Below are 26,801 nucleotides of genomic sequence, written 5' to 3'. Positions count from 1 at the left end.
TTGTCCTCCTGGACCTCCAGTTTTGCGACCTCTGGGCCCTCCAGCCCAGCCAGGACTGATGGCTGCACACTGGGATGATAAGCAGTGGCTGGAGGCATTCTGGATGACCTGGGCCACTTTCTAGGACCTCCTGCAGCAGCTCTGGCCACACCTGGAGTGGCAGGACATGGGCACGTGGTCGGCCTCCACATAAACACCCAACTGGCCCTCACTCTGCTGAGCCTGACCATGACCACCACCCTGCAGTACAATGGTCATCTCTTTGGCAAGGGGAAGGCCACCACTGGGGAGGCCATCCTGGAGGTGTGTGGCACCCTCCAGGACATGCTGGGGTACATGGTGCTCTGTGTGCGTGACCCCCTAGCGATAGTGGTAGGGCTCCATACCCTGGGATTCCCCCGGGGTATTGGGACTTTGGACAGGACCCTGTCACCTGCCTACCCTACAGTGACTGGCCCTACTACAGCTAGAGGGGCTGTAGGTGCTCCAGACCATTGTGGGCCCTTCAAGCACATGCGTGCTGGGTGGGCAGTGTCCATGACACCCACATCTTCAGGAATTCCACCCTCCCAGCTCTGGCAGAGAGTGGCTACATCATGCTGGGGGTGCTGGACCTGCAGCTGGGTACCATGGTGGTTCTGCCCGTCCTCATCAGGGACCCTACCTACCTGCTCCTGCCCTGGCTCATGAAGCTACCAGGTTCACTTTAACCACTTCTGGGGCCAGACCCACACCCTTGTGGAATGTGCCTTTGGCCAGCTCAAGGGACACCAGCACATCCTCAGTGCCCACACTGAGTTCACTGAGGACAACCTCCCCTGGGTCACTGTTGCAGTCTATGTGCTGCATGACATCTGTGAGGCCCAGGGAACTTTTCCATGAGGCCTGGGTGAAGGAGGCATGGTGGGCAGAGGACACATGACAGCTGGACGCCCCATGATAAGGCCCCAGGAGAGCCACACAACTGCCAGTGGAGCCCAGAACACTGGGTGTGAGAGGTGGTAGCCAACCACCTTCTACTTCACACCCCACTGTAGCTTGTTCGGACTGCTGGCCACCACAATAACTTCAGCACCCACAGCACCACAATAACTTCAGATATCTCACAAAAGCAAGTTTTTATTCATCAAATGGAGACCCTACACCACCCACCCCACCCACCAACAATAAAACACCCTCTTCCCTGTGCAAGCTAATTACAGAATGTGCTTTGTGTGTGCTGTCCCAGGGTGAAGGGAGCTGTGGGGTGGGGGCACCAAGGAGGCAGAGCCTGGGGCAGGTGGCCAGCACCCTGGCCTCTGGCCATTTCTCTATGGGTGTATATGCCGCAGCAAGCCCAGTGGGTGGGGGGCTTGCCCGGGGGTGATGGTGACTGGTGGTAATCTGGCATGGGTGGGTCTCCCTCCAGCAGCTGGTGTCCAGGGACAGCAAGGCCGGCATGCAGTCCTGGCTCCACTGCAGGAAGCTCTGGCTCTGCACTCGCATGGAGCCAGGGCAAGTAGCAGGGCCCAGGAGGGGGGGGGAGGGTTGGGTGGCAGGGGACCTGGATCAGGGGCCAGGGGCTTCTGGTTGCTGGAGGTGGTGCAGGACCTCCTCCCAGGCCCATGGAGGGGCCTGCTCCTGGGTGGCTGCCAGGGGGCAGACAGGGCTAGGGTTGGGGGCTGTGGGGCAGTGGGTGCTATGAAGGTGACTGCCAGGGCCAGAACAGTGTCCAGCACCCACCTATTGTCATCTGTAGCCTGCACTGCCTGGTCCAGGGTTGCGTTCTGCTCCCACAGCGCCCCCACCCGCTTGCACTCCAGGGCCAGGAGCTGTGCTTAGAACCCCTTGTCCACTCAGTCCCATGCCTCCTTGCACTGGTTATGTGCCTCTTAGGGGGAATGTCGTCTGCCCACCAGGCATGTGCGTCTACTTGCCAGTCCGCCAATGGCATCACCAACCAGTCCAGGAGGATGGTGCAGTTCTGGGTCAACCTCTGGCAGAGCTGGCGCATCTGCAGAGCCCCAGCTGTGGGTAGTGTAGACCCTGAACCCATATCCTAGCTGCCAAGTGTGGCCTCTCTCCCATGTGTAGCTGCAGGACCTGCAGAGCCATGAGAAAGAAGATGTTTGTAAGAATTTGCAACATTTGTAGGCGCCCACCTTAGGGCCCTGGAGGCATGGGTGAGGGAGCTCCAGGAGGAGGTTAGCAGACTGAGGGGAATCAGGGAGGCAGAGGAAGAATTGACAGCTATTTTCTTTCCCTGCAGGGTTGTACAACCAAGGAGGATGCACCTCAAGATGAGCCCTCCACTGCTAAGTGGCAGACGGTCACTTCCATGCCAGGGCTGCTCAAGACACGGCAGCACCAGTTCCTACAGTCCGGCTGGAGAACAGGTATGAAGCCCTGGCAGCCCTGGAGGAGGAGGACGGAGAGGACGAAACCATGGAGGGGGCAACTCCACGCTCACCGCGTCCCATGCAAGCTAAAGGAGGCAAGAAGGCCAGGAGGAAGAAGCGTCGCGTGATCGTCATTGGTGACTCCATTCTGAGAGGTACGGAGGGCCCCATCTGTCGCCGGGACCCCTCGGCACGCGAGGTATACTGCCTACCTGGACCGAGGATTCAGGACGTGAAAGGGATGCTCCAGACCATAATCCAGCCCACCAATTATTACCCCATGGTCCTAGTCCATGTGGGCACTAACGATGCGGCCAGGAGGAGCCCTGATCGCCTGATGGAAGACTACCAAGCTCTGGGGTGCGTGTTGAAGGAGATGGGCGCACAGGTGGTTTTCTCTTCTATCCTGCCAGTGAGTGGACGAGGCAGACAGCACGAAACGTGCATCGCGGAGACCAACTGGCGGCTGCAGGAATGGTGCTTCGAGGCGGGCTTTGGCTTCCTCAGCCACGACTGGCACATCACGACGAGAGACATGCTGGGATGGGATGGGCTCCACCTTTCCCCTAAAGGTAAGCGTGTGTTCTCTTCTAGGTTGGCGGACCTCCTCTGGTGGGCTTTAAACTAGGCTCATCGGGGGAAGGGGAAGATGAGGGCGGAGGAAACGTCAGAACGCCAGACCAAACAGCACCCACAACTACAGCCCAGCCCAGACCAATGAGCGAAGCGAATAAACAGGTAAGAGATAGGGGCCAGGGTAACGCTGGGACTAGGGGGTCAGTACACGAACCCACAGGAGGCCTCAAATGCCTCTACACAAATGCTCGTAGTATGGGCAACAAGCAGGAGGAACTCACCCTCCTGCTGGCTGACACCAGCCCGGACATAGTGGGGATTACAGAAATGTGGTGGGACGCAACGCATGATTGGGCGGCGAATGCCAAGGGCTATAGGCTGTACAGGAGGGACAGGATAGGAAAGAGAGGTGGGGGCGTGGCGCTGTATATTAAGGAGGAATACACATCCTCGTCAATTAGCAAGGAGTCAGGGGAGGGGCACTCTGAAGTGCTTTGGGTTAGAGTACAAGGCAGTCGAGGGGAAAGGGACTTAACGGTGGGAATCTTCTACAGACCTCCCAACCAGGGAGAAGAGCTTGACCAGGAATTCTTGGGTCAGCTCACAGAGGTAGTGAAAGCTAAGGATGTAATCATGGGGGACCTGAATTTCCCGGACATCTGCTAGGAAGAACAGTCAGCCAGGTCTGAACGCTCACGTAGGTTCTTGGCCAGAGTGCAGGACCTCCATCTAACCCAGGAGGTGCACAGCCCCACCAGGGGGGATGCCTTGTTGGACCTAGTGCTGGCCACGGGTGACGACCTAGTGAGGGGGCTGCGGGTGCTCGACCACCTGGGTGACAGCGATCATCGCCTGCTGGAATTCACCATACAGCGCAAGGTGGCAAAGGCATGCAGTAAGGCAGTGGCCCTAGATTTCAGGAGGGCAAACTTCAACGAGCTAAGGAGGATAGTTGGAGAAGCACTGAGGTCCCGGAGGGGAGGGGAGCCAGGTGTCCAAGGAGAGTGGTCGCTCCTTAAGGAGACGATCCTCCAAGCCCAAAGGAAGGTAATCCCAACCAGGATCAAAGGGAGCAGGAGAGCACACAAGCCTCCGTGGCTCACCAAAAGCATCCAGGAATGTCTCCTTGCTAAAAAGGAGGCTTATATCCAATGGAAAGAAGGGGTCATCACCAGGGAGGACTATTCTGTAGTTGCTCGGGGATGTAGGGGGGTAGTTAGGAAGGCCAAGGCAGAGATGGAACTGGGACTAGCTTCCCAGATTAAGGACAATAAGAAGTCCTTTTTTAAATACATAGGGTGTAAAAAGAAGGTCCCGGGTAATGTGGGGCCCTTGCAGGACGCCATGGGAAACTTGGTCGTCACATCAGATGGCAAAGCTAACATGTTTAACGATTTCTTTGCCTCTGTCTTGATCTCCACCCTAGAGTTCTAAAGGAGCTGGCCAAGGTCATTGCAAGTCCCCTGGCACAACTTTACGAGCACTTGTGGTGCTCTGGTGAGGTACCGGAGGACTGGAAGAGGGCCAACGTGGTCCCCATCTTCAAAAAAGGCAGGAAGGAGGACCTGGGAAACTATAGGCCGGTTAGTCTTACCTCGATCTGAGGCAAGCTGTTCAAGAAAATTATGCTGGCACACATCCAGGAGGGGCCAGCAGGGGACTGCATGCTTAGGGGCAACCAACACGGGTTCATCAGTGGCAGGTCCTGTCAGACCAACCTGATGGCCTTTTACAATCAGATCACCAGATCATTAGAAGCAGGGGTAGCAGTGGATATAGTCTTCCTGGACTTTCGGAAGGCTTTTGCCACTGTCTCTCACCCTGTTCTCATTAAGAAACTGGGGGGCTGTGGTGTAGACACCCACACAGTCAAATGGGTCGCCAACTGGCTGGAGGGCCACACCCAGAGGGTGGTAGTGGATGGGTCCTTCTCAACCTGGAAGGACGTGGGCACTGGGGTTCCGCAGGGCTCGGTCCTCGGGCCCGCACCGTTCAACATCTTCATCAGTGATTTGGATGAGGGGGTAAAAATCACCCTGTTCAAATTTGCTGATGACACTAAGATGTGGGGGGACGTGGGCACACTGGAAGGATGCAACAGGCTACAATCAGACCTAGACAGGTTACAAGGGTGGGCGGACAAGAATAGGATGGGTTTGAACACAGACAAGTGCAAGGTGATGCACCTCGGGAGGAATAACCGGCACCATACCTACAGGTTAGGGAACTCCCTTCTTGTCAGCACGGAGGTGGAAAGGGATCTGGGGGTCATCATTGACTCCAAGATGAACATGGGCTGGCAGTGTGAAGAGGCAGTCAGGAAGGCCAACCGCACCCTGTCATGCATCCACAGATGCATCTCGAGCAAGTCCAAAGAGGTGATCCTCCCCCTCTATGCGGCACTGGTCAGGCTGCAGCTGGAGTACTGCGTCCAGTTGTGAGCGCCACACTTCAAGAGCGATGTCGACAGCATGGAGAGGGTCCAGAGGAGGGCCACTCCTATGATCAGGAGACAACAGGACAGGCCCTATGAGGACAGGCTGCGGGACCTGAACCTGTTCAGCCTCCAAAAGAGAAGGCTGAGGGGGGATCTTGTGGCCTGTTATAAACTAGTCAGGGGGGATCAGCAGGCATTGGGGGAGTCACTGTTCCCCCGAGCACCGCCAGGAGTGACCAGTGGTCACTATAACGGTCAGAAGCTGGCAGAGGGTAGGTTTAGGTTAGATATCAGGAGGCGTTACTTGACAGTCAGGGCGGCTAGGGTCTGGAACCAGCTTCCAAGAGAAGTGGTGCAGGCTCCTACCCTGGGGGTGTTTAAGAGGAGGTTAGATGAACATCTTGCTGGTGTCATTTGACCCCAGTACTCTTTCCTGCCATGGCAGGGGGTCGGACTAGATGATCTGCTCAGGTCCCTTCCGACCCTAGAAACTATGAAACTATTTCTGAAATAAGATGCTCTGTACCAGGGCCGTGCATTGCCTGGCTTCAGATCAGGGGCTAGGCATGCATGAGTGCCCAGGGAACATGGTAAGATGGCTGGACAGGCCCAGGCAGCCACTGGCCAAGCCCCCCATCCCCACTCACTCCACAGGGGCAAGTGGGCTGCTAGCCAACAGGAAGCCTGCCTCTCCCGTCCCCTTCCCAGATCATGACAGGCCAGGCTTCTGGCAGCACCTGCTGATGTGAATCCAGACCCCACTGCGCCCTCACTCCTGGAGGCAAACCATTCTGCTGTACTGCCACCCAGCCCAGGGAGTCTGGATGAGGGGAGCTCTCAGACAACTGGGATGAGGAGCTGCCCATGCCCCCACACTTCCCGCACAAGGCTTCTACAGGGATATTCCCTGGGGCAGCCCTCCTGTGCCAGTGCTGAGAACTGAGTGTGTCCCTGCTGTGTGTGTCACAGTCAGTGCATGAGGAGCTGTTTGCACAGACCAAGGGGTGCCCAACCCTGCTACTGATGATTGCCATAGTGCTCCAGGCACACCTGTGCAACTGGCATGGGAACCTGAGGTTCAAAAGTATTTGAGCTCTCCATGGCCTGCAACTTCCACCACCACCTGGAGGGGGACATTGCCATTGGCATCAATACATTCCTTAGCATGTGAAAGGCCTGTGGCCACCTAGCTGCAGGGGCACAGGCTGCTCAATGAAGTTTTGCATTGTCTCCTGCCTCCCTGTATTCTGTGGGGGTTGGGAGGGACCTGGGGCCAGGAGAGTGCAGGTGGGCCAGACAGGGTGGGGGGGCAGAGGCGGGGCAGGGCGGGGGCATGGAGGGTCCTCTTTCCAGTGCAGGGCTTACCACATTACCAGGGCTGGCATGACCAGCAGCTCCACTCAGTCCTGGCTGGTAACAACAGTGTGCATCTCTGGGCAGGCTCCTCAGATGGTGGGGTGTGACGTACAGGCATCTGGCCAGGGGCCACCCTTGGGGAGGAGCTCACATTGCTGGCAGCCAGCAGTGACATGGCTAGCCATGCCTTGTGGCCAGGGCTGAGGCTGAGCAGCTGTTGGGGCAGGTGCTGGCCTGGGCTCCATGAGCTGCTGATGGAGGCTGCAGGTGGGGAGCGTGGCAGGATGGACTGCTGCAGGCCCAAGGGCCCCTTCCCCGGTGATGTGTCATTGTGGGTACCAGGCTGCGGCGAGGGCTCATGCAGGCTGCCCATGATGCTGTAGACAACATGGCTATGGCCTGGGTCCCAGGGCACAAGAGTGGCTGTCAATTGCCTCATAAAGGGCATAGATTTGTGGGCACCCCCTGACTGGTGATGATTGTGGTTGGTCACAGTCACCCACTGTGCCCTCAAGGTCTTGACCTTTATGTGGCACTATGATGCCGACAGGTTGTACCCACGCTTCTAAGCATGTATACACATAGGCTTTGGAGCACTCACCCTGCACAAACTGGTGCTCAGTCTCCACTTCACCCTATAGTGACACAAAGTCACCAGTCTCCCGCATGAACAAGTTGGGGCCTCGGGTAGCAGGTATCAGTGTGGGTGAATACAACATCATGGGTGCTGCATCAGCTCTCTGGGTCTCCGCGTGGCTGTTCCTGTGCTGCCAGACCCGGAAAGCTGCCTGCAGTGCCCCAGCACAGGGGCACAGCATGGGACTGACAATTGTATGGCTGAGGCAATACCCCACACCACCTACAGACTCTAGGCAAGCTGCTGGTGATGGGCTGTGGGCATCTGGAGCTGGGCCCAGCAGCTGGAAGCTGCCTGCAGCTGGGCCCAGGTGCTGGCAGGCCTAGGTAGAGCCTGCAGCCCTGGACAATGTGGGCCTGGCAGCCACACAGCACTACAGTGGCAGGCAGTGGCACCAGGGTGCAGGGAGGTTGGCATAGCTAGACTGTGGCCTGCCCAGGGGAACACAGGTACCTGGAGTGCCCTCAGGATCCCTGCTCGTGTGCCCCAGGGCTCAAAATGTCTAAAGGCTTTTAAATGGCCTGAGTCAAGGGCTGCCATAGAGGCAGCCCAGACCTGGGGCAAGAGAGGTTCCCAGCCTGGAGCCCCGGGGCTAGCCTCAGGCCAGCCCCCTTGTGGCATGGCTGACTGGGAGCAAATTTGCTCCCAGTTGGCATCTACACGTGTTACTGCACAGTAACTAATTGTGAGTAAATTTGAGTAGCGTCATTGACTGCTCAGTAAGCACACGCATATGTAGACATGCAGGCTTACTGTGCAGCAAATTATGCTGCTGTGCAGTAAAGTATCTCAAGTAGATACGCCCACAATTCATAATCATATTTCACCAATTACCCATGGTATCATACAACAAAACAGAATTCCCTCAGACTTACTCCAAGTTTTAACTGTGGTTTGAGCGTAATTGTGGTTCAAGGCTCTGGGAGACAAGCTGAAGGAGACAGGGGCGCAGGTAGTATTTTCCTCTCTTCTTCCAGTGAGTAGGCGGGGACGGTGACATGAGGCCACAGGGCATTGGCGTGGTCAACCGGCGCTTATGCAGCTGGTGCCGCCAGGCAGGCTTTGGGTTCTTTGATAATGACCCATGCTTTCAGGCGGGGGACTTGCTGGGGTGGGATGGACTTCATCTTCCTCCCAAAGGCAAGCATGTCTTCTTTTCCAGGTTGGCTGATCTCGTACGGCGAGCTTTAAACTAGCCTCACCGGGGGAGGGGGCCACAGGAAGACGAGGAGATGCCATCTGAGCAAGACAGGTGACAAAGACAAGGAGTGCTAAAGTAAGGAACAGGGGTCCAGACAGTCCCCCTAAACAGGGGGTGGCACACACAGTCTTGCAAGGCCTTAAATGCCTATATACCAATGCTCGCAGTATGGGGAATAAACAGGAGGAACTCGCCCTCAGAATAGCTAGTTCAAACCCAGATGTCATAGGGCCAACAGAAATGTGGTGGGATGCGTCCCACGATTGGGTAGTTAGCATTAGGGGCTATAGGCTTTACATACACGATAGAGAAGGAAGGAAAGGTGGGGGTGTGGCGCTCTATGTCAAGAAGCACTACACATCCTCTGCCAGCAGAATGGGGTCAGAGGAAGGGCAGGCTGAAGTGCTCTGGGTTAAGATTCAAGGGGACTGTGGGGAGAGCGATTTGATGGTGGGGGTCTACTACAGACCCCCCAACCAAGGGGAGGAGCTGGACCGGGAATTTTTGGTCCAGCTTGCAGTGGCACTTAAGGCAAGGGATGTAGTTGTCATGGGTGATTTTAATTACCCAGACATCTGCTGGGAGGAACAGTCAGCCAGGACGGACCATTCTAAGAGGTTCCTAGCTGAGATACAGGACCTCCACTTAATCCAGAAGGTGCACAGTCCCAGAGGAAATGCCCTGTTGGACCTGGTCCTGGCCAGAGGCGAGGTTCTTGACCACCTGGGTGATAGCGATCATCACTTGCTGGAATTCACCATCCAGCGCAGGGTGTCAAGGGCCTGCAGCAAGACGGTAGCCCTAGACTTTAGGAGGGCCAACTTCAACAAGTTGAGGAGACTAGTGGGAGAGGCACTGGGGTCCTTGAGGGCAGGAAAACTCAGTGTCCAGGACGAGTGGTCGTTCCTTAAGGAAACGATACTCAGGGCCCAAGGGATGACCATCCCAACAAGAAGCAAAGGGGGCAAGAGTGTCCGAAAGCCCCCCTGGCTTACCAAGGGCATCTGGGAATGTCTGCTTACCAAAAAGGTGGCATACGCTCAGTGGAAGGGGGGTGATATCTCCGAAGAGGAGTATAACTCCTCTGCTCGGGCCTGTAGGGGGGCTGTCAGGAAAGCTAAGGTGGACATAGAGCTAGGACTAGCCTCCAAGATCAAGGATAATAAAAAGTCCTTTTTCAAATATATAGGGAGGATGAAGAAGGCACCAGGTAATGTGGGACCCCTGCAAAGTACGCTGGGCAATCTGGTAGTTGTGCCGGAGGAGAAGGCAGAACTCTTTAACCAATTCTTCACCTCCGTTTTCTTGTGCAGGGACCGGGACTTCCCTGCTGTGATGCCAGACGGACTTGAGGGGAATGCCTCCAGACCTCAGGTTGGGCAGGACTGGGTTAGAGAGCTTCTGGAGGGGCTGGACGTGTTCAAGTCAGCGGGTCCAGATGCTCTCCACCCCAGGGTGTTGAGGGAGCTAGCTGGAGTTATTGCAGGACCCTTGACACGGCTTTACAAGCGCTCATGGTGCTCGGGCCAGGTGCCAGATGACTGGAAGATAGCTAACGTGGTCCCCATCTTCAAAAACAGGAAGAGAAAGGACCTTGGCAACTATAGGCCCGTCAGTCTTACCTCTATCCTTGGGAAACTCTTTGAGAAGATCCTCAAGGAGCACATCTGTGCTGGGCTGGCTTCAGGGATGATGCTCAAGGGCAACCAGCACGTTTCATTAGAGGCAGGTCATGTCAGACCAACCTGATTGCTTTTTATGATCAGGTCACAAAGGCAATGGATGCAGGTGTCGCTGTGGACATAGTCTTTCTTGACTTCAGCAAAGCCTTTGACACCGTCTCCCACCCCATCCTCATTAAAAAATTAGGCAACTGTGGCATTGATGCCTACATAGTTAGATGGATTGCAGATTGGCTCAAGGGTTGTACTCAGAGGGTGGTGGTGGACAGGTCATATTCGACCTGGGGGGAAGTGGGCAGCGGAGTCCCCCAGGGCTCGGTTCTTGGGCCTGCACTGTTCAATTTCTTCATCAGCGATTTGGACGACGCGGTGACATGCAACCTGTTTAAATTCGCTGATGATACCAAAATTTGGGGTGAGGTGAGCACGCTAGTAGGGAGGGAAAGATTGCAGCAAGATCTGGATAGGTTACAGGAGTGGGCTGACATAAACAGGATGCATTTCAATAGTGACAAGTGCAGGGTGCTGCACTTGGGCAGTAGAAACCAGCAGCACACTTATAGAATGGGAAACTCCCTTCTTGAGAGCACGGAGGCAGAAAGGGATCTTGGAGTCATTATTGACTCCAAGATGAACATGGGCTGACAATGTGAGGTCACTGTTGGCAGGGCTAACCGGACCTTGTCGTGCATCCACAGGTGCTCTTAAGTAGAGCCAGGGAGGTGATCCTCCCCCTCTATGCGATGCTGGTCAGGTCACAGGTGGAGTACTGTGTCCAGTTCTGTGCGCCCCATTTCAGGAGGGATGTGGACAACATTGAAAGGGTCCAGAGGAGGGCCACCCGCATGATCAGGGGACAACAGGGCAGACCCTACAATGAAAGACTGTGGGACCTAAACCTGTTCAGCCTTCACAAGAGAAGGCTGAGGGAGGACCTGGTGACTGTCTATAAACTCACTAGGGGGGACCGGAAGGGTTTAGGGGAGACACTGTTTCCCCTAGCGCCCCCCGGCATGACAAGGAACAATGGACACAAATTATTAGAGAGTAGATTTAGATTAGACATCCTCAAGAACTACTTCACAGTTAGGGTGGCTAGGAGCTGGAACCAACTTCCTAGGGAAGTGGTGCTGGCTCCTACCCTGGGGGTCTTTAAGAAGAGGCTTGATGCCTATCTGGCTGGACTCATTTGAGTCCAGTCTTTTCTCCCGCCCAGGTGGGGGGTCGAACTTGAAGATCTACAAGGTCCCTTCCGACCCTACTTCTATGATTCTATGATTCCATGTAATACTGATGACCAATGAGACTATTCTGGTCACAATCCAAAAAATTTATTACCAGGGATCTTGGTTTTCTCCGTTTAAAATTTGCAAATTCTCTGATTTAAAAATCACAAATTATCCATTTAAAAAAAACAATATCCACGGCCCTCACCCCGCTTCCCCCAATTAAAATGAAATGCTACTATATATATAGGTATTACTTGAACACAGTGGACATCTATATATGTGATCCGGGGTGGAGGGGGAGTCACTTTAATTAAAGTGCCCACAGCATCTGTATTTAGCATCTTGGGCTTCAATATAGTGGTGGGGACACTTTAACTAAAGCTTGTTCAATGAACTTTAGTTAAAGTACTCCCACAGCTTTTTTGAAACGTGGGGACACTGAATACACATGATGCAGGGGCTGCTGGAGTGTGCTAATTAGCACCATCCAGCAGACTCTCAACATACTCAATTAATGAAGTCTGCTCCACGTGCTAATTAGCATGTGTCAGAGCAGAGTTCCATCACATGTATAGGTTCCCAATGTTTTACTGATATATTTACAATTTTAAAGCAATTTGGAAGCCTACTAGTGCCTCAATGACTATAATTATATAAATTCTAAATCCCTATAAATTTTGGCATTTGATTTGGGGTTTTTTGTCATGGAAAATCAGAGCTCCCCCTGCCTCCTTTCCTCACCAGGATGTGGGTCCAACTGCAGCTGTCCCCCTCACTACTTTGTGGTGCTGAGCAGCCCTGATATGCCAGTGTCCTGCCCCTGCCTCAACTGTTGCCCCTCATTCTCAATCCACAGCCCCCCTCAGCTGGGCCCCTCACTCCTGACCCACAGCCCTCTGGCCCTGCCAGTACCCCTCACTTCAGACCCATAGCACCCCAGTCATGCCGGTGCCCGTCACTCCCAAACCACAGCCCCCCAGCCCTGCTGGTGCCTCTCACTCCTGACTCCCAGCTCCCCAGCCCTACTGTGCCCCTCACTCCTGATCCACAGCCCCTACAGCCCTGCTGGTAGTGCATCTCACTCGTGACCCTCTGCCCCGCACCCCCAGTTCCCCGACTGTGAGAAACAGAGGGTTGTGTGAGGAAGGCAGGGGAGACTAGCAATGTGATGGGGAGGCATGTGCCCCCCCCCCAAGATTTTTGCACCCTCAGTGGGATGCAGGGCTGCAGCTGGGCTGGACCAGCTCCAGGCAGGAGCCATCTCCATGGACCAGTGGAAAGAATCCAGTGCTAGAGGGAGCACTGTGCCACCATGGTGAGGTCCAGCAGTGGTGGTGGTGCAGAGTTGTGTCCCCCACTGCTGCTGGGTGGCCATGGCTGCAGAGGACAGCTCCAGGCAGGAGCTGCCTGGCAAGGTTGCAGCCCTATGTCCCTCTTTGGGCACAGGAATCTTGGAGGGCACATACCTTCCCTGCCCCCCAACCCCAACACACAGCCTGTGCCCTTCTCTCCCCCACCACCTCACTGTCCCTGTGGACTTACCTGGAGGGAGCTGCGGGAGCTGCTCTCCACTGCTTCCTCCCTGCCACACACATATACACACGGCCATGCACATGGTACCCCCTGCCTCTGATCGCCCTCCTCCTGCTCCCCGCAGCCCCTTACAGACTGGAACTCAGCCAGCCTGCAAATGAAAACCCATGGTTTCCCATAGTTTTCTCCTTTAGAAGGGAAAATCCATGATTTTCCCCTTTAAAAGTGAAAATTCATTAAAGGAGAAAATGTGTGCTTTTCTTCAGTTTTCTGCGGTGAATGGAAAACCCAGATCTCTGTTTATTAGGATACACAACAGCAAAGACTTATTTGTATTAATAAAGGCAGTACTTATGTAGCCTTGGATTCAAGGGAAAAACAGGTCCACTAGCCAGGCTTCTGTTCCCCTGGGGACTTTTGCTGATATGGATCCTTTTTTTCGCTGAGCTTTAGAGAAGTCCAGAGTCGCATGGTTTTACCATGATTATTATATAATTAACACAGGGTTTTCTATGTTTGGTTATGTTCTGCCGCTACACCAATCCTTTTCCACCTGCTTGTATTATGTTAGTGCTCCTTACCACTGTGCATACTCAACTCACATCATTGCTACCTAAGTCAAAGTCAGGTCATGTTATGATATGGCCCATGTTACCCATGGCCCAGGCTGCACATGGCCTACAATGCACATATGGCCTACAAAATCAGAATCCCCTTTACTCAGACTGCCCCCAAGTCTTTATTTTTATATTTATTGTTTTAAATATATATAGAAAATAAAGAGTTTGGATGATCCACTGATACTAAAGGACAACAACATGCTCTAGCTAGAGCTGTTTGGGTGCCAAAAGAATTAAACTGAATGAATAAATGACAGCCAGATAACAGTGACACTTAATATCTCAAAGCACTTTACAGTCCCTAATTACTGACTGACTAACTGTTTCCAGTGCTCTGATGAGATTATATTAATTGTATTACTTCATTCAAATTTCTAAAATATGTTAATCAGTTTATTAGCACATATGTAAAATGAAAAAGAATAATTTAAAAAATGGCAAATTGATCTGGGTCACATTTTTTACTAAAATAAATTTGAACTTTTCTCAGCAAGATATGGATGTTTGCTCTATCCATGGCAGGCGAGTTTTCCACTGGGAATTCACCTAAGGTTTTTATCACAGACATGAGGAAGTCTACCAGAGATACTGGGCAAAATGCTCTGTTGTGATCAAAAACTACACAGCAGAAAAGGGGCAAGGAAATAAAAAAAAGTGACTTCCTGATCTTCAGTTGGCTACTTTAAACTACACTAGCTGACAACAGTCCTTAGGAACCTTTCCAGCAACCAGAGACGACCTGAGATCAGAAATTGTCCAATCCATAGGCTTTGTTTTCCCAGCTTTGATCTACACATTGGGATTTAGAAGCAGAGACTCATCTGCTGGCTGAATCCACTGGGTTTGCTGTCCCTGTGAAGGATAAGATTGAAATGGTCTGAGAGGGGCAAGATGTTCCTTAGCATCATGCAGAATTTTTTTGTCCTCTCTGGGCACATCTACACATGCAATTAATTCACCTGAATTTTCTGCACAGAAAATTCTGGCTCATTAAAGCAGAGCACATGTCAACATGTGTGCCCATATCAGGACCAAATTGAGCCTGACAGGAACAGCCCAGTCCAGGGCTGCTCCTGCCCTGCTCTGCCCCCCCTGTAACAGCCAGGAGGAGCTGCTTGCCCTGCCAGGTGCCAGCCCCAGGCTGGCAGGGGGCATGGGGCTTAGGCTCCCTGCAGCCTACTAAGTCAGGAGAGCTCCATCCCAGCCATGTGATCTCCACATGGCTGGGAGGAAGTTGCTCACCCAGTCAGGATAGCTTCCCCAACCCTGCCAGGACTTGGGACCAGCCTGATCTCCCCCTGGCCGAGACAGAGCTGCCCAGCTGGGACAGTGTGACTCCCTGCTGCCTGGGCTGACTGGGAGCAAATTGCTCCTGGTCAATGTCTACACATGCAATATGATGCATTAGTTAATGCACAGTTTTTCTGGTACCTGTATCTACTGGCATTAGAAAATGGTGCATTAGACTAATATATTGCACAGTAATTGTTGTGGATGTGCCTCTGGGTGCATCTACATGACATGCTTTACTGCACAGTAGACTAATTTACTGCACAATAAGCATCACCATCTACATGAACAGAAGCTTGTTGCACAGTAAATTGGTCTACTGCATGGTTAATTTGTTATCTTCAAATTCAGGTAGTGAATTAATTGTGGAGTAATTACTGTGCAGTAACACATGTATAGTTGCCAACTGGGAGCAAATTTGCCCCTGGTCAGTGCCACCACTAGGAAGCCACCCTTGGGCTAGCCCCAGGGCCATGAGGGTTGGAGATTTTCCAGCCCCCAGGGTTGAGATGGCTGTTTGCCTGCTCCAGCCCTGGCCCTTAGAAGGCTGCAGAGAACTCTGGGGCTCTGGGCCACCTGCATCTGACCACTGGGTCCCACAACAGCAGTCCCTGACCAGCCACAGCAGCCTTCCTGGACCCCAATGCTGGTTCCTGGCACAGCCCTACTGCCCGCCTGCCTGTCCCATGTTGTGTCCCTGCACTGGGTGCTGCAGGCACCTGCCCAGGCCCAGCAGCACCTGGACTGTCATGTGCAGCCCCTGTAGGCCATCAAGGAAGCCATGCTGGTGTTATCCCCAATGTCACATGCCTCTCTTGGAGCCGAAATTGGTCCCAGGAGGAGACTGCAGACCTCATGGAGCTGGGGTGAGCCCAAGATCCTCAGCTAGTTTGCCAGGAGCAGGCGCTCCAACACCCATGTGTATGAGGGCTTGTCAGATCGCATGTGGAAGCACAGACATGACCAGTTGGCATACCAATGCCACATAAAGATCAAAGCCTTGTGGGCACAGTGAGTCAACATCACAGTGAGTCGGCACTGCCTTCAAGTCCATGCCCTTTATGTGGCACCTGGATCAGATCCTCACACCCTAGAACCCTGACCAGAATGGCACTATGTACTCCAGCATGGGTGGCCGGCCCAAACCTCCAACACGATCTGGCAGCTGTGATGTCACATCAGCAGGGGAAGGAACCTGGGGGCACCAGAGGCCTGTCTCACCACAGTCCCCACTTCCAGCCTCATCCAGCTCTGGCAGCCTGGGCCAGTGCCTGCCCTGCCAGCTCCAGGTGCACAGCACCACCCAGGAGGCCAGCCTGGCCATGGCATTGCCAGCCCTCAGGAGCTCCAGGTCCTCCCTGGAGGGGGCCTCTGCCCAGGCAGTCAGGTGCCATGCCCCTGCACCTCAGGACATCATGAGAAGCCACACTTCATCCCCACTAGTGGGGATAGACTTGGGCCACTGAACACACCTGCCATGCCCACATAAGCCCCATACTAGGGGGAAGGCCCTCCCCACTCCTGCCCTGGTCATTTTTGTTGCCCCCTGCTGGGCTCTCTCCAATTTGTTCACATCCTTTCTGTAGTCGGAGGCCCAAAACTGGACACAGTACTCCAGATGTGGCCTCACCAGTGCAGAATAAAAGGGAAGAATCACTTCTCTTGATCTGCTGGCAACACCCTTACTGATGCAGCCCAGTATGATGTTATCCTTCTTGGCAACAAGGGCACACTGTTGGCTCATATTCAGCTTATTGTCCACTGTAACTCCTAGGTCCTTTTCTGCAAAGCTGCTGCTTAGCCAGTCAGTCCCCAGCCTGTATACCAGTGCATAGGATTGCTCTGTCTTAAGTGCGAGACTTTGAACTTCACCTTATTGAACCTCATGAGATTTCTTTTGGTTCAGTCCTTCAATTGGACAAGGTCTCTCTGAAATATAAGACACAAAGCCTCATTTAGAAGACTGAACTGAAAGGCGGTAAAAGTGGAAATAAACATTTTTAGTTTTGCTGATGAATGAAAGAATGTGGAGTGACTGCTGGCTTGAACCTGGTGCTACAATGCCAGCTCAAGCCTTTCTATCTGGGAGAAGCATGCCACCTTCTTCAGGGATGGCCTTGTGTCTAGGCATTTTGGAGGGAAGGTAAGACTGGAGAGAGGAAGTGTGGTGATAGATTTATAATTGTGACTCTTATACATGTACCTGATGCCTGCACCAATGCATGCTAATTAGCAGAATTGATTAATTGAGTCTGTTGGAGCATGCTGATTAGTCCGCTGCACCCCCACTCCCCTGAAGCCCCCCAGACACCCCCTCAGCAGCCACGGAGCCCCCTGCCGACCCCCAGCACAGCCGGAGGTAAGCGGGCTCGTGGTGGGAAGGGGTTAACTCCTCGCTCCCTGGAAGGAGGTGGCTGCGTGAAGCCGGGCCAGGTCAAGCCCCTGCCCAGGCCCCTACTTGGCCCAGCCCCCCAGGGAGCCACACGACCGGAGCCGCATGAACAGGCTGCGTAAACAGGCGCTTGAGTTAGCGTGGAGTCTACGCAGGAGAGGGTGTGGGAGGGCACAAGACCCTGCCTGCGACCCCCCAGAGTAGTCCCAGCCGTAGCCAGCCTATCAGAGGCATGACATGGATGGGCACGCGCCGTAACCCGAGGGTCCCCTCGGGTTCTGCGGCCCCCCCCCATTGGGCCCCTCAGAGACGGCCAACCAGACGGAGCCCATGGTTCCGGGCTCCACGCAGACGGAGCCCCTGGCTCTCGGCTGCGGGGGCTGCCTGTCCCTTTTTCAGGCTCTGGGGCCCAGGAGCATGGCCACCTCCCCTTGCGGGGTCTGCTCCCTACTGGGGTCTCTGGTGCGCCAACTGAAGGAGCTCCAGGCCACAGTCCAGAGACTTCATGCCATCAGGGACTGCAAGCAGGAGATAGACTCCTACTGCCAGGCCCTTCTCCCCCGGGAGCCGCAGGGTAGAGCACCATCTCCCTCCAGGACTAAGGAGGACTCTGGGACCTCCCACTCTGCCCAGTCAGGGGCACGGACCAAGGTGGTCAAGGGCCCTAAGGCCCGCCACACCAAGGCCCCTCCCTCGCCAGAGCTTAGCAACAGGTTCGCACCTCTTGCAGCCCCAGCAGAGCCTGCTCAGTTGCCAGCTCCCGCAGGCAACCCAGGCTCAACCACAGCTACTGGACCCACTCTCCCCAAGTCAAAGCGTAAGGTGTTTGTTGTGGGAGACTCCATCCTGCGGGGCACTGAGGGGGCAATCTGCTGCCCCCACCCCTTAGCCCGGGAAGTCTGCTGCTTCCCGGGGGCCCGCATCCGAGACATTGCGGAGAGGATCGTAGAGCTTCTCCGGCCCACAGACCACTGTCCCATGCTCCTTATTCACGTGGGCACCAATGACATGGCTCAGAGCACCCCCAGCCAGGTCATGAGGTGCTACAGAGATTTGGGAGCGAGGCTTAGGGGTCTGGGAGCTCAGGTGGTGTTTTCATCGATCCTCCCAGTCTCGGGCTATGGGCTGAGGAGGGAGAGGAGGATCCACACAGTGAACCAAAGACTGCAGCACTGGTGTTATCGGGAAAGCTTTGGCTTCCATGACCACAGCCCGCTCTTTGGCGAGAGAGGCAGCGAGCTACTGGGAAGAGATGGCCTCCACCTCTCCCCGCTGGGGAGGAGGCTCTTCTCAGCCAGGCTGGCTGACCTGCTCCACCGGGCTTTAAACTAAGCCCACTGGGGGATGGGGGGACTACTGCCACTGCTGGCCTGCTGAACGACCCTTGCAAAGCCAGCAGACCAAGGCACTTAAGGGAGCCCACCCCTGCCCCAGCCCTGGCACAATCTGTGGGCAAGGCAAGAGCCCCCAAGGGCACACTTGCCTGCCTGTACACTAATGCCAGGAGCCTGGGCAACAAAAGCAGGAGGAGCTCATCCTCCTGCTCAGTGCAAAGAATTATGACATCATTGGGATAACAGAGACCTGGTGGGACTCCACCCATGACTGGACCATGGGTATAGAGGGCTATACCCTGTACAGGAGGGGTCGTGTTGACAAAAGGGGAGGGGGTGTAGCTCTCTATGTGAAGGAAAGCTACATGTCCCTGCAAGCTGATGTTGGTGACCGGCATGGACAGCTAGAGACCCTCTGGGTAAAAATTCGTGGGGAATACGGCACAGGGGACACAACGGTGGGAGTCTACTACAGACCTCCCACTCAAAGTCCTGAGCTTGAGCAGGAGTTCACCTGGGAACTGACTGAGGCCGCTTGCTCCAGGACCTTGGTTGTCATGGGTGACTTCAATTACCCGGACATCTTGTGGGAAGATCACTCAGCAAAATCTGAGCAGTCGCAAAGCTTTCTCTCGTGCGTGGATGACCTCTACCTGACTCAAGAAGTCTATGGGCCAATGAGAGGCAAAGCGCTGCTCGAGCTGGTACTGGCTACGGGGGACGACCTAGTGATCGATGGGAAGCTGGGTGACAGCCACCACGAGCTGATCACCTTCACCATCCGCCGTAAAGCTGGCAAGTCAGTCAGCAACACAGAAGTCCTTGACTTCAGAAAAGCCGACTTTGACAAGCTCAAGAGGCTTGTCAGTCAGGCCCTCAGGGACCATGACCCCAGGGAGATGGGAGTTCAAGAAGAGTGGTTGCTTCTCAAGGAAGCGATCCTCAGTGCACAAGCTAAATCTATTCCAACACGGAGGAAAGGCAGCAAGAAGGCACAGCAGCCCTCCTGGCTCTCCAGGGACCTAGCGGACCTCCTGCAGCTAAAAAGGAAAGCCTACAAAGGATGGAGGACGGGATTCACCTCCAAGGAGGATTATTCTGCGCTGGTCCGGTCCTGCAGGGAGCAAACCAGGAAAGCCAAGGCTGCAACTGAACTCCAACTAGCTTCAAGCAGCAAGGACAACAAAAAGTCCTTTTTCAGATATGTGGGGAGCCGAAGGAAAAGCAAGGGCAACGTTGGACCCCTGCTGAACCAGATGGGGCAACTGACAACTGACACCCAGGAAAAAGCCAACCTATTAAATAGGTACTTTGCGTCAGTCTTTCATTAGTCCCATGAGACACCCATGCCTGCTATGGGGCAGGGAGATCCGGGTGATGGGGATCCCCTACCCTCCATAAATGCTGACCTCGTGAAGGAACACCTTGAGAAGCTGGATACCTTCAAGTCAGCCGGCCCTGACAATCTGCACCCCAGGGTACTCAAGGAGCTGGCGAGCGTCATAGCCCAGCCCCTGGCACGGATCTTTGAAAACTCCTGGCGCTCTGGTGTAGTACCCGAAGACTGGAAGAAGGCCAATGTGGTGCCGACCTTCAAGAAAGGGAGGAGAGTGGATCCGGCTAACTACAGGCCCATTAGCCTGACTTCTATCCTGGGGAAGATCTTAGAAAAGTTTATTAAGGAGGCCATCCTTGAGGGACTGGCCCAGGCTAACATTCTAAGGGATAGCCAGCATGGGTTTGTTGCGGGTAGGTCTTGTTTGACCAACCTTATTTCCTTCTATGACCAGGTGACCTATCACCTGGACAAGGGAGAAGAGATTGATGTCATATATCTTGACTTCAAAAAAGCTTTTGATCTGGTATCCCAAGATCACCTCTTAGCCAAACTGTCCAGTTGTGGCCTTGGCTCCAACATGACCCGCTGGCTGGGAAACTGGCTCCGTGGTCGGACCCAGAGGGTTGTAATTGATGGCAGTCACTCATCGTGGTGCCCTGTGACCAGTGGGGTCCCTCAAGGCTCTGTCCTTGGACCCATACTGTTCAACATCTTCATTAATGATGTGGACATTGGAGTCAGGAGTGGACTGGCCAGGTTCGCCGATGACACCAAACTTTGGGGCAAAGCATCCACGCCGGAAGATAGGCGAGTGATTCAGGCTGACCTGGACAAGCTCAGCAAATGGGCAGATGAGAACCTCATGGTGTTTAACACCGATAAATGCAAGGTTCTCCACCTTGGGAGGAAAAACCTGCAGCACCCTTATAGGCTCGGCAGTGCTACGTTGGTTAGCACTACAGAAGAAAGAGACTTGGGGGTCATCATTGACCACAAGATGAACATGAGCCTCCAATGCGATGCTGCGGCTAGTAAAGCGACCAAAATGCTGGCGTGCATCCATAGATGCTTCTCGAGCAAATCCCGGGACATCATTCTCCCCTTGTACTCGGCCTTGGTGAGGCCGCAGCTGGAGTACTGCGTCCAGTTTTGGGCTCCACAATTCAAAAAGGATGTGGAGAAGCTTGAGAGAGTCCAGAGGAGAGCCACACACATGAGCAGAGGTCAGGAAGACAGATCTTACGATGACAGGCTGAGAGCCACGGGACTCTTTAGCCTGGAAAAGCGCAGGCTCAGGGGTGATCTGACGGTCACCTATAAGTTTATCGGGGTGACCACCAGGATCCGGGGGAACGTTTGTTCACCAGAGCACCCCAAGAGATGACTAGGTCGAACAGTCACAAACTCCTGCAAGACCGTTTCAGGCTGGAGATAAGGAAGAATTTCTTTACTGTCTGAGCCCCCAAGGTCTGAAACAGCGTGCCAGCGGAGGTGGTTCCAGCACCTACACTGAACACCTTCAAGAGTAAATTGGATGCTTATCTTGCTGGGATCCTATGATCCCAGCTGACTTCCTGCCCTTTGGGCAGGGGGCTGGACTCGATGATCTCCCGAGGTCCCTTCCAGCCCTGATGTCTATGATGTCTATAAGTCAGAGGGTATAGTGGACACTACAATGCCTCAAGGGGGCAGGATTCAACAAAGGTTAGGCACTTATAATCATTGACAAAAAAGGTTAACAAAATATAAAACACAAACAGCAGGACAAACAATACGGATTGGTGAAATATAAAAAGGCATGAGATGCAAAATGTCAGATGACAAGCAAACATAAGGCCTTGGTACCTGGAGGGGGAGAAAGGGGGCAAAACACAGTGGCCCCTTTCCACTACAAAATCTACTTCTTGTGATCTCACTCATTCAAAGTCACCTCTGCTGGGACTCAAACCCAGACCTTCCACATAGCAGGCAGGAACACTGCCACACAGCCATCATTAGTGGTAGTACATTAGCTTGCTAGGGGTCTTGACCTTCCTGGCGCCCCGGCCTCACGTTGAGCTGCCTGGCCTCTGATTGGAGGAGCTGAAAGCAGCGCTGGGAACCCCTCAGGTCGCTGCTCAGATCCTTGCTGGAGCTGGGGACCTCTCCTGCTGGCTGCAGCCTCTCCTCGGGGATCCTGAAGCCCAGTGGGGAGCTTCCCCTGCCGGCCACACGCCGCACTGCTGAAGATCCAACTGCTGCCTGCAGGTCCTGCCCTTTCAGGCTCTTCTGGGGCACTGCTCCTGCCCCCCTGGCTCAGCTCTGTGAAGCCCCTTCCTTGTTGTCCCTCGCTGGTCTCCCCTGAGTCAGCTCACGCTGCCCCTTTTATCACCCTCCAGGTGACCCAAGGGGCCAATCGGGACATGGGGGGACGGAGGGGGGAGTCCCTGGGGCCTTATTGGTGCAGAAAGGGAATCCCAAGTCCTTCAATCATCTTTGCCCTTTCAAAACCCCTGGGCTAGGTTACTGCCAGCCAGCCCATCACACAACCAACAGGCTACATCAGCTCACTAGCTTGGTCTCTCCTTGCACCTGGAGGAGACCTGCTAATGCAAAGTATGTATTAGAAAACCACCACCCTCTGGCTACTTAGCTACAGTTTCAAAGCCTTTTATGAAAGTCAGAAAGCTGCAGAATTTGCCAAGCCTCTGCATCTTAAGTACCAGTATGTTATTTTTCCTTTTTCTTATTAACTGGTAGACAGCATGTCTTTATATTTTTTCAATCTTAGGGTCTTCTTCTTCTCATGTCCTTGTCATTAACTAGATGTTTTTCCAGAATTGTGCACAAGCAATGGCTCTTTCCATTGCTGCAGTGACGTCCTCCTTTGTACAGGTCTCAAACAAGCAGATGCTCTATAGTCTGCACTCACATATATTCCTGTCATTAGACTAGCCCCATTTAATCATGTTTGTTTCTGATCTTCCAGTTTTTGTGTGCAGGCAATTCAGACATTGCCATGTTGGCCAATCTAGATCCATGCCTTTAGAAGGTCCTCCTGGGGTTCTCGGTCCATTTCAGAGCACCTGATTGCCTGTAATCTTTCCTTCCATAACCTCAGTTGTGCCCTGTCAGCCATTGTGTCCAACGGTGCAACACTGGTCACAAAACTCTCTCTCACGTAAAGGTATTTAGTTACTTCTGTATGACTACAGAGTGGATGCCTGTGGTCTTCCATTTGCCTTAGTTACCTTTTTGGCTTGCTATCCTTTAGTGTTGGCTTTAGACATTTTGGTATTTCATGACAGCTGTCGTTTAGAACTGGGTCTAGTTTCTTGGCATGATCTGATCATTCCCATACTGGACATGCATACTCATTGTATTTTAGGGTATGAAAAAAAAAGGCTGTGTGAATGCATATGTGTGAGCTACCAGCTGCCAGAAAAATGTTCAGGTATAAAGAGCCTGAAATATGGCTGGTTGTGCGTTCTGCATTTTAAACTTCTGAGAGATTTCTGATCGTTATTTATAACTTCTGATGAATACAAGTTGCCAAAGTTCTGCTTAGCAAGAGTTTTTATTGACATCTGTGTTATTGGATGTGGACAATTGGGAAATTACCACGTGTTAAACTGATTCACTGTAATCATTTTACATGTCCCCTCTATCTCCTCCCAAGTAGAAGGTAACCTGTGCTAATTTAGCAGGTGATCCAGGCAGGGATAGACTGCCTCTGTTCAGCTCCTACCTTTTGTGAGCACATGATCCAATGAAAAACATTTACAACAGATCTGCTGATTCATGCTGACAAGTAGCAAGTCCTCTTATCCAACCTTTTTAATTTAGCATAATTGATTTACCCACACTCACAACTGCTAGGTTTACATGGAGGGGAAGGAAACGATTGATAACTATGGAAGAATAGAAAGCTAAAGATGGAAACTTTAAAATTTGGCCGGAGGTACCTGTTTTAAACAGCAGATAATTCAGTTTAAGTGTTAAGCCTTTGATCAGCTTTAAATAATGCATATGATTGATTTGACTAAAGTTCCTTAGTTGGGATTTATAGTTAAATGGTTATAACATTCTTAGATCCTATTAAAATATATAAAGATTGATTGCTTTTGGTATTAACGTGTGGATTTAACTAATGTGACAATTTCATTCCAATACATTTTGGAGACTAATTTGATCTGGTTTGATCTTAAACTCATTTGTTATGTGATAGTTCTATTTTGATGGTTTATTTTTGGTTTAGTTTATTATTAAAGATACGTTGCTGAAGCAAAGTTGTTTTCTTGATTTTATGTTTAAGTGTTTTAATACTTTTTAAAAAGATACTGAGTCAGGTTTCCTTCACTGAATAATAATGGGCCAGTATTTTCAATGGGCAAAGGTGGACACCAGGTTCTAGGTACAGACATTCAGGGGCGCTAGGGGGAAGTTAAATCAATTAAAATGGCTGTCCTATATCAGGTAATCAGGATGGGGGAGGGGGGAACTAACTGAGGGGTTGGTGGTTCAGCAGGCTGGAGGGGATTGGGGGCCCATCAGGGGATGGGGGAGAGGTGCAACTCATGGATGGGGGAGGGGAGCAGACACAACCCATGAAGGGTGAGGGAGGTGCGACTCACGGGTAGGGTGGGGGGACCAGGAACAACTTGTGGGTGGAGTGGAGGGGGGAGATATGACCTGCTGGTGGGGTAAGGGGATAGGCTCAACCCATGAGGGGTGGGTGGGCAGGTGTGACCCATGGGTGGGGTAGGGTCCCCCCTAGAAAACCTACCCTCCATCCCTGCCATGCTTTCATCCACCAGGACTTATTTGCTTGGTTCCAGCAGCAGTGAATGCTGATAAAAGCATCTGCACCCAGAGTGGTTTGTGGGATAGGGGCTGAGAGGCCTGACTGGTGGGGAGGGGGAGTATGGGGTTGGGGGGGTGCAAAAAATAGACCAGGATGTGGGGAGGGGAGAGTGAAAAGAGCAGCCCTGGGGCGGGGGCCGGTGGCTGGGGTTTCCAGCCCTGGGGCTGCATGGGGGAGCGCACAGAAGTTCCATGCACTGGTTTGACCTAAATCAAATTAGTCTGCTACTACAGAGATCCAGGTTTATCTTAAACTGGGTTCTGTAATTTTTAGGCTGGTTTGTGTGCTTGGAGCATCTGTTCAGTTACAAGTTTAGATTGACTGCCAGTCACTGAGATTGGATCCGTAAGTGTAAGGTTGGCACTGAGACAAGCTAAGTTTAAATTGGGAGGCCATTTTGAACCAGATTAAACCTTCCCAAATGTCTGCACTTAGCCTAGACAGTCAGCCAGTCTAAAAAAATAACCAGTTCATTCCCCCCCATCTCCACCACACTGCCTGTGAATCTATTGATTAATGGGAGTGGAAGGGCACCATCCTCCTGTGACTCTTGGAGGGCTCCCGAAGTGGAAGGAGAGCCTCCACCTGCTACACTCCTTCCATTCGACCAAATGTGGGGTTGGGAGATAATTCTCCCACAGCTGCAAGCCCTCTAGTGCCAAACCCTGGGGTCCTTGCTGCCACTGCACAGCTGTCTCCTGCCTTCCCACATGAATCCCAGTGGAATCGGAGACAAGCAGCGGGTGGCTCCCGTGGCTGGAAGGCTGTCTGGGCTTGGGCAGCCTTATAGCTGTGGGAGACTGCCACGCCCAATATCCATTACTTGCAGCGATTCAAGAACTGGAGATCTGGGACCTGGGGTTAGGGAAGCTGTCCCTGGCCTTGCTTCCCTGCGACTCCAGCTTAAATCACCCCATTTGGGTTATGGACTGCACATGAGATAATTTAAAAGCTAGGGGGATGTCTACTGACAGACTGCCCCCTTCCCAGGCAGGGGAGAGGACAGGCTGTTGAGTAATGGCTCCCCTAAGGGTGGGGGTGGCCCAGGGAGGAGCCCTCTAGTGCCCCTTGGCTGGAGAGCTCACCTGTGTAGCCATTCAGCCAGGGATCTGCAATGTAGGCACACTTCAGCTCCCAGCCTAATTTTCTACTGGTAAGAATTACTGGTAGAAATGAACATCTGTATGCAGCCTCTACTAGCACATGGAACCCTGGGAAGCCATTTAGACATTAGCCAAACCATTAGGGACCCTGATCTATCGCAAACAAGGCTGGGTTGTGCTGGAACATGGATGAAGCACCTCAAAAGAGAAGTTACAAAACTACATAATTAGCTATTAAGAACTGCTATGCCAGACAAGGACTGTGAGAACTGAATATATCAGCCTTCAGAAATGAATCTCAACTCTTATCATACCATATTAATTTGAGACATCCCATGCCGAGTGGAAAAGCTGCTGGGTTTTTAAAAAACGAGTCACAGGTCAGTTTTGCAACAATGCCTGTTCCCAAAAAATCTGCTCTTGAGCTACATGGCTTAGCAAATTATCATCATGGATATAGAATATCCCTTTCAAAGCCTAAATGCTGGAACATACAGTGCTGATACAGCTAAATATAAGCACTTAAATAAAGGTTATTATTTCCTGTTCTGTGGAAAAAAAATGCTGTAAGAAGACAGTTCAGTTCAAAAGATGCTGAATAAACTTATTAAATGCTGATTCTGGATGTTTATTCACCTCTATTAGACCTGGCTACCTTGCTGTGAACTCATGAATCACTATCTATTCTAATATTGCTGACAGCACTTTACATGATGATCCTTCAAAGATAGCTGTGCCCTCCTTCCAGTCATCTTTATTCAAAAAGATCCATGTGTCCCTTTCTGTAGTTATTATAGGATTTATTGTACATTTACAGTCCTTTATGTGCCCAGTTTCTTTGTGATACCTGG

The sequence above is a fragment of the Crocodylus siamensis genome, chromosome 1 (genome assembly GCF_052110815.1).
Source record: "Crocodylus siamensis isolate JL-2025a chromosome 1, ASM5211081v1, whole genome shotgun sequence".
Taxonomy (NCBI): Eukaryota; Metazoa; Chordata; order Crocodylia; family Crocodylidae; genus Crocodylus; species Crocodylus siamensis.
Note: the sequence above shows the minus strand (reverse complement) of the source record.